The sequence below is a fragment of the Chenopodium album genome, chromosome 11 (genome assembly GCF_948465745.1).
Source record: "Chenopodium album chromosome 11, dcCheAlbu1.1, whole genome shotgun sequence".
Lineage (NCBI taxonomy): Eukaryota > Viridiplantae > Streptophyta > Magnoliopsida > Caryophyllales > Amaranthaceae > Chenopodium > Chenopodium album.
The window spans coordinates 28,480,074-28,491,294 of NC_137844.1; positions in this window are offsets into that span (position 1 = coordinate 28,480,074).

The following is an 11,221-nucleotide window of genomic DNA, read 5'->3' on the forward strand; positions in this document are numbered from 1 at the left end:
TGGTAGAACGCGGTAAGATTGTTTGGGATGAAGGTGAATTGTATCTCATTAGTTCTCTATGCTTAGCATATCTTATGTTTCAATCAACCTTGGATATCTTGGAACATGCATACCCTTATTGTATAGAAAGTTGTTTATTTACTTGCATTTGATCATTTGTAAAATTTGAAATTTGGTGATGTAAATCCAAAGAGTTTGACCCATATCTTGCTTTTGTTTTACTCGAGGACGAGCAAAAGTCTAGCTTGGGGAAGTTTGATGAGTGTCATTTAAGGCACTCATTTTGCCTCTTTTAGGATGAATTTTCATTGTTTTAATATTTCTTTTATCTCTTTTTCTTTAGTTTTACTCGATATTTCTCTACTTTGTGTCTTCCTTAGTTGTTTTCCCATTTTCTTGAATTTCTTCGTTTATTTTGCCTTTTCTCCTTTACTTGTTTGCTTCTCTTTGATTTCAGGAGATTGGTGATGTTCAAGAAGCTCAATGGCATTTTCTCAGGGTTTATAAAGCTCAAGATGCAAGTCGTTCTCTCCCTTTGAAGCTCAAAACTAAAGGAGTGCAAAAGCCAAGACTTTAAGGCCGCGCTCTCAAGTTGCGCGGGCATTAAAATCAGTGTTGAACCCACCATGAAGACCTTTGGAGACTACCACCCCCAAAATGTATCAAATAGAGCGCACGACAGAATGAACGATCGCACAAAGAAGCCATGCCCTACTCCCAGGCGTAGGCGCGCACGAGGTTGGCCTCGGCGCGTAGGGCTGTGGCGTAGCCGTGCACCTGCTCTCCCCCTGTTTCGTACCGATTTCATTGCGGTCGTGCATTTAGAGGAGAGGGCGTGCCTATTGGGGTTCTTTTTGGACGTCTAACTAACTTCTCCTTTGTTAGTTTTACTATATATAGAATTTCTTCATTTCTAGAGAGGTAATCACTTGAGAATTGAATGAGAATTTGTATTTGATTGGAATTAGAGAGAGAAGCTCAAGATTTTGGAAACTTTTGTTTTTAGATTTTAGAGAGTGAATCTTGGTGAATTTGATGAATGCTACTTTCAATCTTCTTCCTCTTTGATTTTGATCAAAGTTTTGTAAGAATTCTGTACTTTTTAATGCAATTTTAGCTTTTGATTATTTATATTTGATTGAATTACTTCTTGTTTGTTTGATTTGATTTTTTGATAAGTTTGAGTATATTTTGAATACAATGTTGATGATGAAATTGGTGATTAGTTTAGTTTTGCTATTCAATTTTGCAATGGGTAGTGAGTAAATTACTTGTTAGGTATATGGTGAAGCATGTATGAGTGATAATTCATAGCTAATTGGGGGATTTTGATTGATCATCATTGTGACTAAATTGGCTGGTAAAATTTGTTTATGTGTTTGATATCTTTAGGAATGATCAACCTTAACTATCAAGCTAGATTGTATAATAGTTTTCATTAATACAAAAAATTGATTTGGAAGCTATTATTATCGATTAATATTGTTTTGCAATTTTCCTTTGAAGTCATTTGTAGAGACATCTAGCTTAACCCTAGGAAATAGCTCTTTAAGTGATTTTGATTGCATTTGTTACACTCCCTCACATTGTTCGATTGGTTGAATTCTTGCCCAATTAGTATGATTGTCATGAGTGCATGTGGATCCTAATTCCCTAGCATCCTTAATATTGTTCTTATATTCATTTAGTATCATTGTTCAGTTTTCTTAGACAAACCGTTACTTAGACTTCGAGATAGCTTAGCTTGAGACTTTAACTTGTACCGCATTCCCTTGGGTTCGACCCAGACTTACCCCTATACTTAGGGTTTAGTTTAATTAGAAATTTGGTTTTGATCGGGGATACTTAGAAATCAACGACCTAGGTTTTCCTTACGTCACCCTACCGACTGTCTGGATTAAGATAAGCTCGCAGCTATTTGACTTAATCCAATATGAAACCTAAAAGCTTAAAGTAACGTCTGTTATACAACAAACAGTAAACGACTACTATTTAATTCAGAGGCTCTAACATATATATTGAAAATCGCCTGTTATTGTTCTGGTGCAGCACAGGTGGCCAAATTCTGCATAATGAGTATAAAACTAAATACAAAAACATAGCAGCTAAGAGTTCGTTTTAAACGACTTAATGAGGCCAATGGCCGGATAATATTAGTACACTACTACAAAATTAGCCAAAGAGACCATATCAAAATGGCCTAAGAGACTACCTTAGGGGTGGTCTCTAGCTCACAGGTCTCATTGGCCTAAGAAACCACTTCATCAAAAGTGATCTCTTGTTTTAAAAAAAGAGACCGTTTATTTAAAATAGATGGTCTTAGTTTTTTAAAATTTGAGACCACTTATTAAAGATATATGGTCTCAATTTCTTAAAATCGAGAACACTTATTTAAGATAGATGGTCACAGTTTTTAAAAAGTGAGACCACCTATTTCAAATAGGTGAACTCTTTCATGTTATTTTTTTTTAAAAAAAATAATCCCAATGCAGCCCCACCTGCACCCACTTCGACCCAAACCCACTCCGACCTAAACCCATCCCAACAACCTGCATCCACCTCAACGCCCCTCACCCACGCCCACCTGTACCCACCTCGACCAAAACTCATCCCAATAACCAGTACCCACCCTCGACGCCCTAACACATTCCCACTTACACCTACCTCGATTGAAACCCACCCCCAACAACCTGCACCCACCTTGACCGAAACCCACCCCAACAACCTGTACCCACCCTCGACGCCCATAACCCACTCCCACCTACACCCACCTCGACTGAAACCCACCCCAACAACCTGCACCCACCTCGACCCAAACCCACCCTCAGCATGACCCAAATAGCCCACTCCACCCACCCAAAACCCACACAATCACCACCTAATCCAACCACTCCATCCACGACCTCCCACAACCACCACCCATGACAGCATCATACAAAAAAAAACATAAAATTACCAACAAATATATCTCTAAAATTAAACAATTAAAATTCAAATATTTACAGCAATTATACATAGAAAAAAGTCTAAAAAATTTAATATAAATTATAACACAATCATATAAAATTATAAACTTAAATTACAATCATATCAAAAGAATAATCATTCTTAGGAAATAAAAAAAATACTAGATCTATTGTTTAATCTAAACTAAAATAAGATCTAATATTAAAAAAAAAAAACTTAAGGTCGGGGTAAACAAAGGTCGGGCTGCAGCGGTTGTGGGTTGAAGGTCGGTGTGCGGTATGCGGCCGGTGCTTGACGCGAGTTCTTCCACTGCTGCTCGGCGATGCTCGTTGTAACGGAGGATCTCAATTAAGTGAAGAGGATGGAGAGGAGAGAGAAATCAATGAATTAGGGCGAGTGAAGAAGGAGATCAAACATGAGAGAAAAGAGAGGAAAGAGGATAAGATCAGAAATGAAAGGGGAGAGAGGAAAGAGAAATAATTGGGGGGGGGGGGGGGTGGCGGCGGCTGAGCATATGTATGATTAGGGTTCTATGTGTTAGGGTTATGGGCTTCACAAATAGATAAAATTAAAAGATTTACCTTTTTTTTTTGAAAGAAAGTTTGACTCTGTATTTATTTACTGTTATTAATTAAAAAGGAGAGACCATTTCTCTTAAATAAATGGTCTCTCTCTTTTTTTATTTTTTTAATTAAAAAAAATAGATTATTTCTTTTAAATAAATGGTCTTTATCTTTTTTTTTTAATTAAAAAAAAGAGACTATTTCTTTTAAAAAAATGGTCTCTTTATTTATTTATTTAATAAAAAGAGAGACCACCTTTCCTAAATAAATGGTTTCTCTCTTTATTGATTCATTTAATTTAAAAAAGGAGAGACCACTTATCTTATATAAATGGTCTCTGGTACATTTTCATCTCCCTAATATAGTACCTTAGAGACCAATTATTTAAAATATGTGGTCTTTTGATACAAAGAGACCAAATATTTAATTAAATGGTCTCTTATTTGTGGTCTCTTTGAGCATTTTTGTAGTAGTGGTATTTTGGGTAATTTTACCCATGCCACGTGGGCCAATAATATCCTGACACGTGTCATACTCTGGTTGGATCGAGTTGGACCAATCTCCATTTAACAGGTGTCCTTCCTAGAACACGGGAGAAAAAAGGCGGCCTTCAAGGGCCCAAATCCCGAGTAAGCTGTAATACGACGCAGCCCGGCAGAATTAGGTCAGAGTGACCTAACCAGGAGCACGTTTCCAAATGACCCTGTAAATAGGGAAATTCCCCCCCCCCCATTTTTGGGACACCTACAATTGATTACAGCATACCCTACATTCTCTTACATCAGAGAAGCACCTGATCTCGGAATCCGAGAAGATCTCACCTAAATTTCCGCACCTTTTTCCTACTCTCATTCAAGTACTAACTTGATTGTCGGAGGCGGAGCTCCAACCACCTGGAGTCTCCGTTGTTTTGCAGGTACAGGCCGCATTCACCAATCTTCGAGCTATAACTCTCCCAAGGGACTAAAGCACCCAAAACATTTGGCACCGTCTGTGGGGAGAGTACATCAAAGATGGTTCGAGAGTTTGTACCGCCTCCCGACCCTAGGGCTGATCAGCCGGAGGTCTTTACAGACCATGAGGATGATGATCCTCAGGTCGAAACATACATTGCCAAAGATGGCTCACTCATCACAAAGCGCATTCGTCCACGAGGCACTCTGGAACAAGGTGGAAGCTAGACGAGTACAAGTAGGTCCCCTAGTCAGTCGGAAGGGGAAACCAGTCGGCAAGGGGTCCGGCTCCAGTCACCAGAGATGAGCTCATGAAATTCATGACGAATTTCAAGGGTGAGATTAAGGACCTGATCGAAAAGAAAACGACTGGTTACAGCAAGGGTCAGCCGGCCAAAAAATCTCCTCGAGCTGCGAGGAAGAAGTCAGTCAGAGACAGGCAGCGACCTCCGCATCTAAAGGACAAGGCAACCCAACCCTTGACTGGTCCAAGATCCTTCTGCCCCAGAAGGGTCCAAGAAAGCCCACCCGGGAGGATCAACCAGTGGGTAACAAAAAACTACCCCTGACGCTCGGCAGATCATCGAGCGCCGGATGAGTCAGGAGCTGTCTTAGTCAGCCTCTACTTCAAGCTTTCCAGACAGCTTCAAAAACACATATGCAGGGAACATTCAATCCTTGTATGAGAGCCATACAGGCGGTAACACCGTCCATTCCGGCCCTCAAATGATTGGGAATGCACCGTACGTACCCCCTATGGTCTATGGTCCGCATTCTCCGCATTTTATGCAACCGGCTCTCTTTGGGGGTTAAGCGGCATATAATGTCCAACCTTTGGACTGGCAGCTCTGTCTGCTTAAACTTGGTGAACAAATGTCTGCATTCACCAAGGAGATAACCGAGGCAGCACAGCCGGCCAAGGTTAAGAACATATTGGTTGGTGCCTATGGCGGTACTACCAACCCGGAGGACCACCTCATGGCCTACTCCAACCTCATGCACATGTAGGGGTTGGAGGATGCTATGTGGTGTCGGTGCTTCCCGGCTACATTGAAGGACATTGCCCAATAATGGTTTGGCAACCTGCCAGCCTGATGAATTGACAGCTTCAGGAAGCTTGCCTTCCTGTTTTCCTCCAACTTCTCAATGAACATCCGGCAGGGAGATAGAGAAGGACTTCGCTCCTATGTCAGGCGGTTCAACCTGGTGAGAATTCAAATCCAGGGGCTGTCTAACGAGGTAGCCTATACAGAATTCTTTAAGGGTCTGAAGGACGGGTCGACCTTTAAGTTCGACCTTGTCCGGAAGACGATCTTCACCCTTCAAGAGGCGTTGATAGAGGTGGAGAGCAATCAGTCGGACTCCAAGAGGTCCAACAAGCAAAAAGAGAGTGGGTCTGCTCAGTCGGCCCAGAAAGCTGTAGAGAGCAAAAAGAGAAAAGAAGTTTGGGCGGTTGAGGAACCTGACCAGCCGTTCAAAAAGAAAAAGAAAGAATTCTAACCGTATGTCTCACGGTATGAATTCAATAAAGACTGTTACACCATCTTTACAGAGGTAAAGGACTGGCTGACCATTGAGAAGCCGAATCCTATGAAGAGTCCCGTCCAGTCGCGGAACAAGACTAAATTCTGCCACTTCCATCAGGAAGTTTGTCATGACACCAACGACTGCTATAGCCTCAAGCGGACGTTGGACCGTCTGGCTGACAAGGGCTTGCTGAAGTCCTATGTCCTAAAGTCCAAAGCGGCTTCTAAGACGAATCTGGGGCAGTCGTCAAAAACTGTTCAGCCTAATAGTAGCTCGGATATCGACAAGGATCCGGTCTACACTATAGCAGGCGGATTCGCATGCTGTGGCCCGACCATTCGGGGCACCAAGGATCATCTGAAGAGGATGATCCATTCAGTTGATGATGGACAGGCGTCCTCTAGTGGTACATTCCCAGACGTCCTCATCACTGAGAAGGATCGGGGCAAAGTCCGCCGACCGCATGACGACCTAGTCGTCATTCAATGCAAGGTCGCCAACCAGCTGGTTAGTCGGATCCTAATAGACACGGATAACTCCTCTGATCTCATCAGCTGGACAGTTTGCGCGACATCTCCCATCAATTAGTTGGCTTTGGTGGAGGAGTCGTGCAACCAGTCGGACAAATTGATATACCCATCTGGCTGGGGGAGAAAGGGAAAGGGTGACACATGGTCGTCTGGTTCCTGATGGTTAAAGAGCTGACCGCCTCTAATATTATTCTTGGCTGACCCACTCTGAACAAGTTCAAGGCCGTCATCATCCCAGCTCTCATGCTTCTCAAGTGTGAAAAGGATGATGGCTCTGTTGGCTCCCTCAATGGGGATCAGAAGACGGCAAGGGAGTGTTATCTTTCAGACGTCAAGCCGACTGCTGCTGCAGCCGGTCTGCCAAAGGAGCCAATAGACCTTGACGATGTCAGGGACCCTCATTCGCCCCTTTTAGCCGCAAAGAAAAGAAAAACTGAACTGCTGGTGGAGGTGAAGAAAGAGAAGAAATAGCAATCACTGACCGGGGAACGGTCAGATGATCTCCGTCCCCATCCGGCTGGTGAGCACATTGATATTCCTCTGGACGACAGCCTTCCAGAGCGAACTGTTAAGGTGGGTGTTTTGAGGTTTTTTGTACGTACCCGAGTGGAGGGCGTGTACGTCCCGCGGGAGACAGATCCGCAATGCAACACTCAAACGGCTTGGTCACCTGCAAAACAATGGACCCCGGGGGGGCCTGAGGTCCGCCTCCGACGATTAAGTCAGTGATCGAAATAATGTATTTTAGAGAGAGAAAGTAGAGAGAAGGGAGAATAATTGTGGGGGGGGGGGCATTTCCCTTGGAGAGAGAATTGGATCCCTTGAAACTGATGTAAAGATCGGTATTTATAGAGTCATTGGGATATGTGCCTCTTAGGTTATTTAACCTTAGTAGATTGGCTTCCCACCGTTTTACGGTCACTAGGGTTGTGGGCTTAGAGCCCATTTTCACCCTTCTATCATTGAGTGACACGTGTCATGCTCTAATTGTCTCATTGAGCGCTAAGCTTGCGGACACGTGTCGCGGTGGCATTGGTCCACATATAGGGGATATTTTTACCCTAAACATTAGCCCCTCGGAAGGGGTAATTTCTCTTTCTAGAGGAATTACTCCTTTCGAAATCAAGGCTTTATTTTCCGCTTGTTCAAAAGTTCCATGGGAGGCATATGTCTTGTTCAATAAAAGAGAGATTTGATTAACTTGGAAAATTTGATACCTTAAAGAGTATGATATTTTCTAAGTTAATCAATCATAATAATGATTCCCGCCTGAACTAGACAGATGACGACTTTTATTTCTATTAGCCCCACTATGGTGGTCAAATGACCTTTGGGTGACTTAGAATATTTTTGAGACGTTTGACATCCCATAAGGAAGGAGGCAAATGACCGCCTGATAGGGCAGGGGGCAAATGGCCGCCTGGGGGCAGGAGGCTAATGGCCGCCTGACTCTTCATAGGACAGGAGGCAAATGCCGCCTGGGGGCAGGAGGCAAATGGCTACCTGACTTTTCATAGGGCAGGAGGCAAATGGCCACATGGGGTGTTTGTAATCCAATTATACTTTCAATGTCCTTTTACCCATTGGGAGGACTTGTATAATTTCGGAAGGTAATCTAGGTTAGAACTTCGGTCAGTCACCGGCTGATGTCTTTCGGACATCCGGTTCCCGAAGACTTGGTCGTTCTTTAGATTACCCAGGTCAAGCGGCTTTGAGTTAACCAATGAGGTCGTTTAATTTTCGCCGGATGCCATATTTTACATTGGAGTAGGCGAATTTACAAAAATATATAACCATCCGGCCATTGGCCTCATGCCTTTTTCAAGACGGTTGTATAACCATTGCACAACTCTTTTTGCCTCAATGGGAGAGTCTGTGCAATTTTGGAATGAAAAGCCTAAGTAAGAACTTCGGTCGGTCACCGACTGATGTCTTAGGACATCCGGTGTTCCGAAAACTTAGTCGTTCTTTAGACTGTTCTGGTCAGACGGCTATGAGTTGACCAATTTGGTCGTTCAATTTTTGTCGTCTGCATTGGTCCGTAGAGCAAACAGGTAGGCTGCTCTCTGCGACGATTGCACCCGGAGGGGTGTCGCCGGACGCCATTGTCCATGTTGGGACAGGCGATTTTATGAAAAAAGCAACCATCCGGCCATTGGCCTCTGGTCTAGGTTGAGACCGGCTATATATCCACTAAGCGATTTTGTGCCTAGTTTAGTTATCTGGCCATTGGCCGTATGTCACTTGGTCGTTGACTTTGCTTCTAAGTTTCAAACTTAGTTTATTATCCAGCCATTGGCCTCATGTCACTTGGACGTTAGTTTAGCTACTAGTTTCAAACTTAGTTTGTTATTGGAGTTTGGACAGTCCGTCAGATTATATTGAAATTCAATCAATGAATCAACAATAATAATTATAACAATAATAATGAAGACTATCATTACTATCTTAATGAATTAATATTATTGGAGGGAATAAAATCATATTATATGGTTACCTCCAATATTCAAATGCTTGGTGCGGCTTTGAATTGCTTTGAAAGCTTAAGAATCGGAGCCGGAGATATCGCAAGCTCCTTATTGTAGTGCCATGCGGCATTTGTCATTTCATGCCGCTTGCGTTGAACTTAATTTGCCGCATGTGCTAGCTTATACATGGTTGAACACAAGTTCTCGAAGGTTGGCCAGCTTTGGGATGTCAAGCAACTAAGCTTGAAGAATGATTTTAATTACTGATTACACAGGCGGTTATTTTGCATAATAATGATGAACAAAGCAGCCCCTGTTCACGCAGGCGAACACATCCAAATTGGCTTTAGAGCCGTTTGAGTGCAGCCGGGCTTGGTTGAGCCAAGAAGCAGCCCATAGCCGGGATGGATGGATGAGCAAAGTAGCCCCTACAGTCGGTAGGTGTGGCTGCTCTCTCAAGGCGAGCTTCTTTGCTATATTATAGGTCGTGCGGCTCCATGATTACGGAGTGAGTGAGCTCAACCAATGAGATATGGAAAACATCCTTGGTAGCCGAGTTCTCAAACTCAAGTAAATAATTAGAGATTGGTTTCTCACTACTTAAACGGCATACATATAGCCACAGCCGCTTGACCTAGCTTGCATTTTGATAGCCACAGCCGCATAAATACTTGAGTAGCATGTAATGTCAGGCGCTTGATCCCAGCAGCCCCTACAACACATACAGCCAGCACTTGGAACAAAACAGCCATGGCAGCCGGCTTTGAGCTTGAACAGAACAGCCATGGCAGCCGGCTTAATCGAGGCAAGAAACAGCCCCACAACCAGACTTAATCAAGGCAGGCAGCAACCCCTCATCCGGGCTTCATTGATGAACAATGATCAAGTGCCGTCTGCCGCTTTGATAAGCATTTATACATGCGGCAAGGCTTCAACACATATACAGACGGATCTCGTAAATTATTGAGAATGCCGCTTGTAGATGGAAGATGAAAAAATAATGCTAGCTTGTACATGCGGCTTTCCCATCATCCATACCAGCTGCTCTATTGCAAAAGGAAGATGAATAAAATAATAGACAAGCTAGTTCCACTAGTTAATGCAATAGTAGTAGACTAAGCTTTTGTGAATTAATGAACAAGCTAGCTGTCAAAAGCAACCGCTTGATATTATCAATTATGCAAAGCATTTTATTGATAATTTTGATGACAACCCAATATAATTGTAGGTTCATGTAACCAAATAGGCTTGAGCAATGATGAACATAGCAGCCACGCAGCCTCTTTGAGTATGAACCAAGCAGCCCCTACAGCTGGCTTTGATTAATAAATAGAGCAGTCCTGCAGCCGGTCCTTAATTCGAGAACCAAGCTGCCCCTTTAGCCGGGATTAGTCGATGAGCATGGGTGCCCATACAGCCGACTTTTGCGATGAGAAAAGCTGCCATTACAGCCGGAGTAAGTTGGAGAGACAATGCTTGATGATTTTTTGATCAAAATAGGGGGATGTGTTGATGAACAAAGCAGCCCCTGTCATCGAGCTCAAAAAATCAAAGACACAGCCGCTCTTAATGAAGAACCAAGCAGCCCCTTCGGCTGGTCTTGAGAAAATGAGAATGAACAAAGCATCCCACGGTTGGGTAAATTTGACGAGCAATTGAGCCTTGGCAACCGGGGTAAATTTGCGAAGAGAGCTGCACCTACAACCGGATTTAATTTGATGGAGAAAGCTGCCCTTTGCTTGATTCATGAAAATGAGCTCTTCAAATGATGACAAGCGGGCATGAGATGTCAAAAAGCTTTTAGCTCGAGAAATGGGTTTGCTCTGATCACACATGAGGCTTTTTATGTCGTCTGACCCTTGCTTAGGTCGGCTGCTGCTTGAACAAGCTTACAATCGAGCTCTTGCTAGCTCACTTTACAGCCGGCTTTGAGGATGAGCAAAGCAACTCCTACAGCCGGAGTTGAGGCTTGAACAAAGCAACCATACCGCCTGACTAGTTAGACATTCCAACTTTTCGACGGATAATCGGCAATGAGTACCTGACTTATTAATGCAAGAATAAGTAGTGCCGCTTGAGTGCTCTTATGTAAAATATGATGGCAGCCGGCTGGGCATACTCAAGCTCATCATCATACTCCTGAGCGTTGCTGCCTATATAAATTTCTTGTATAAGAATTCACACAAGCTTTTTGCCGAATGTATATCAGTGTC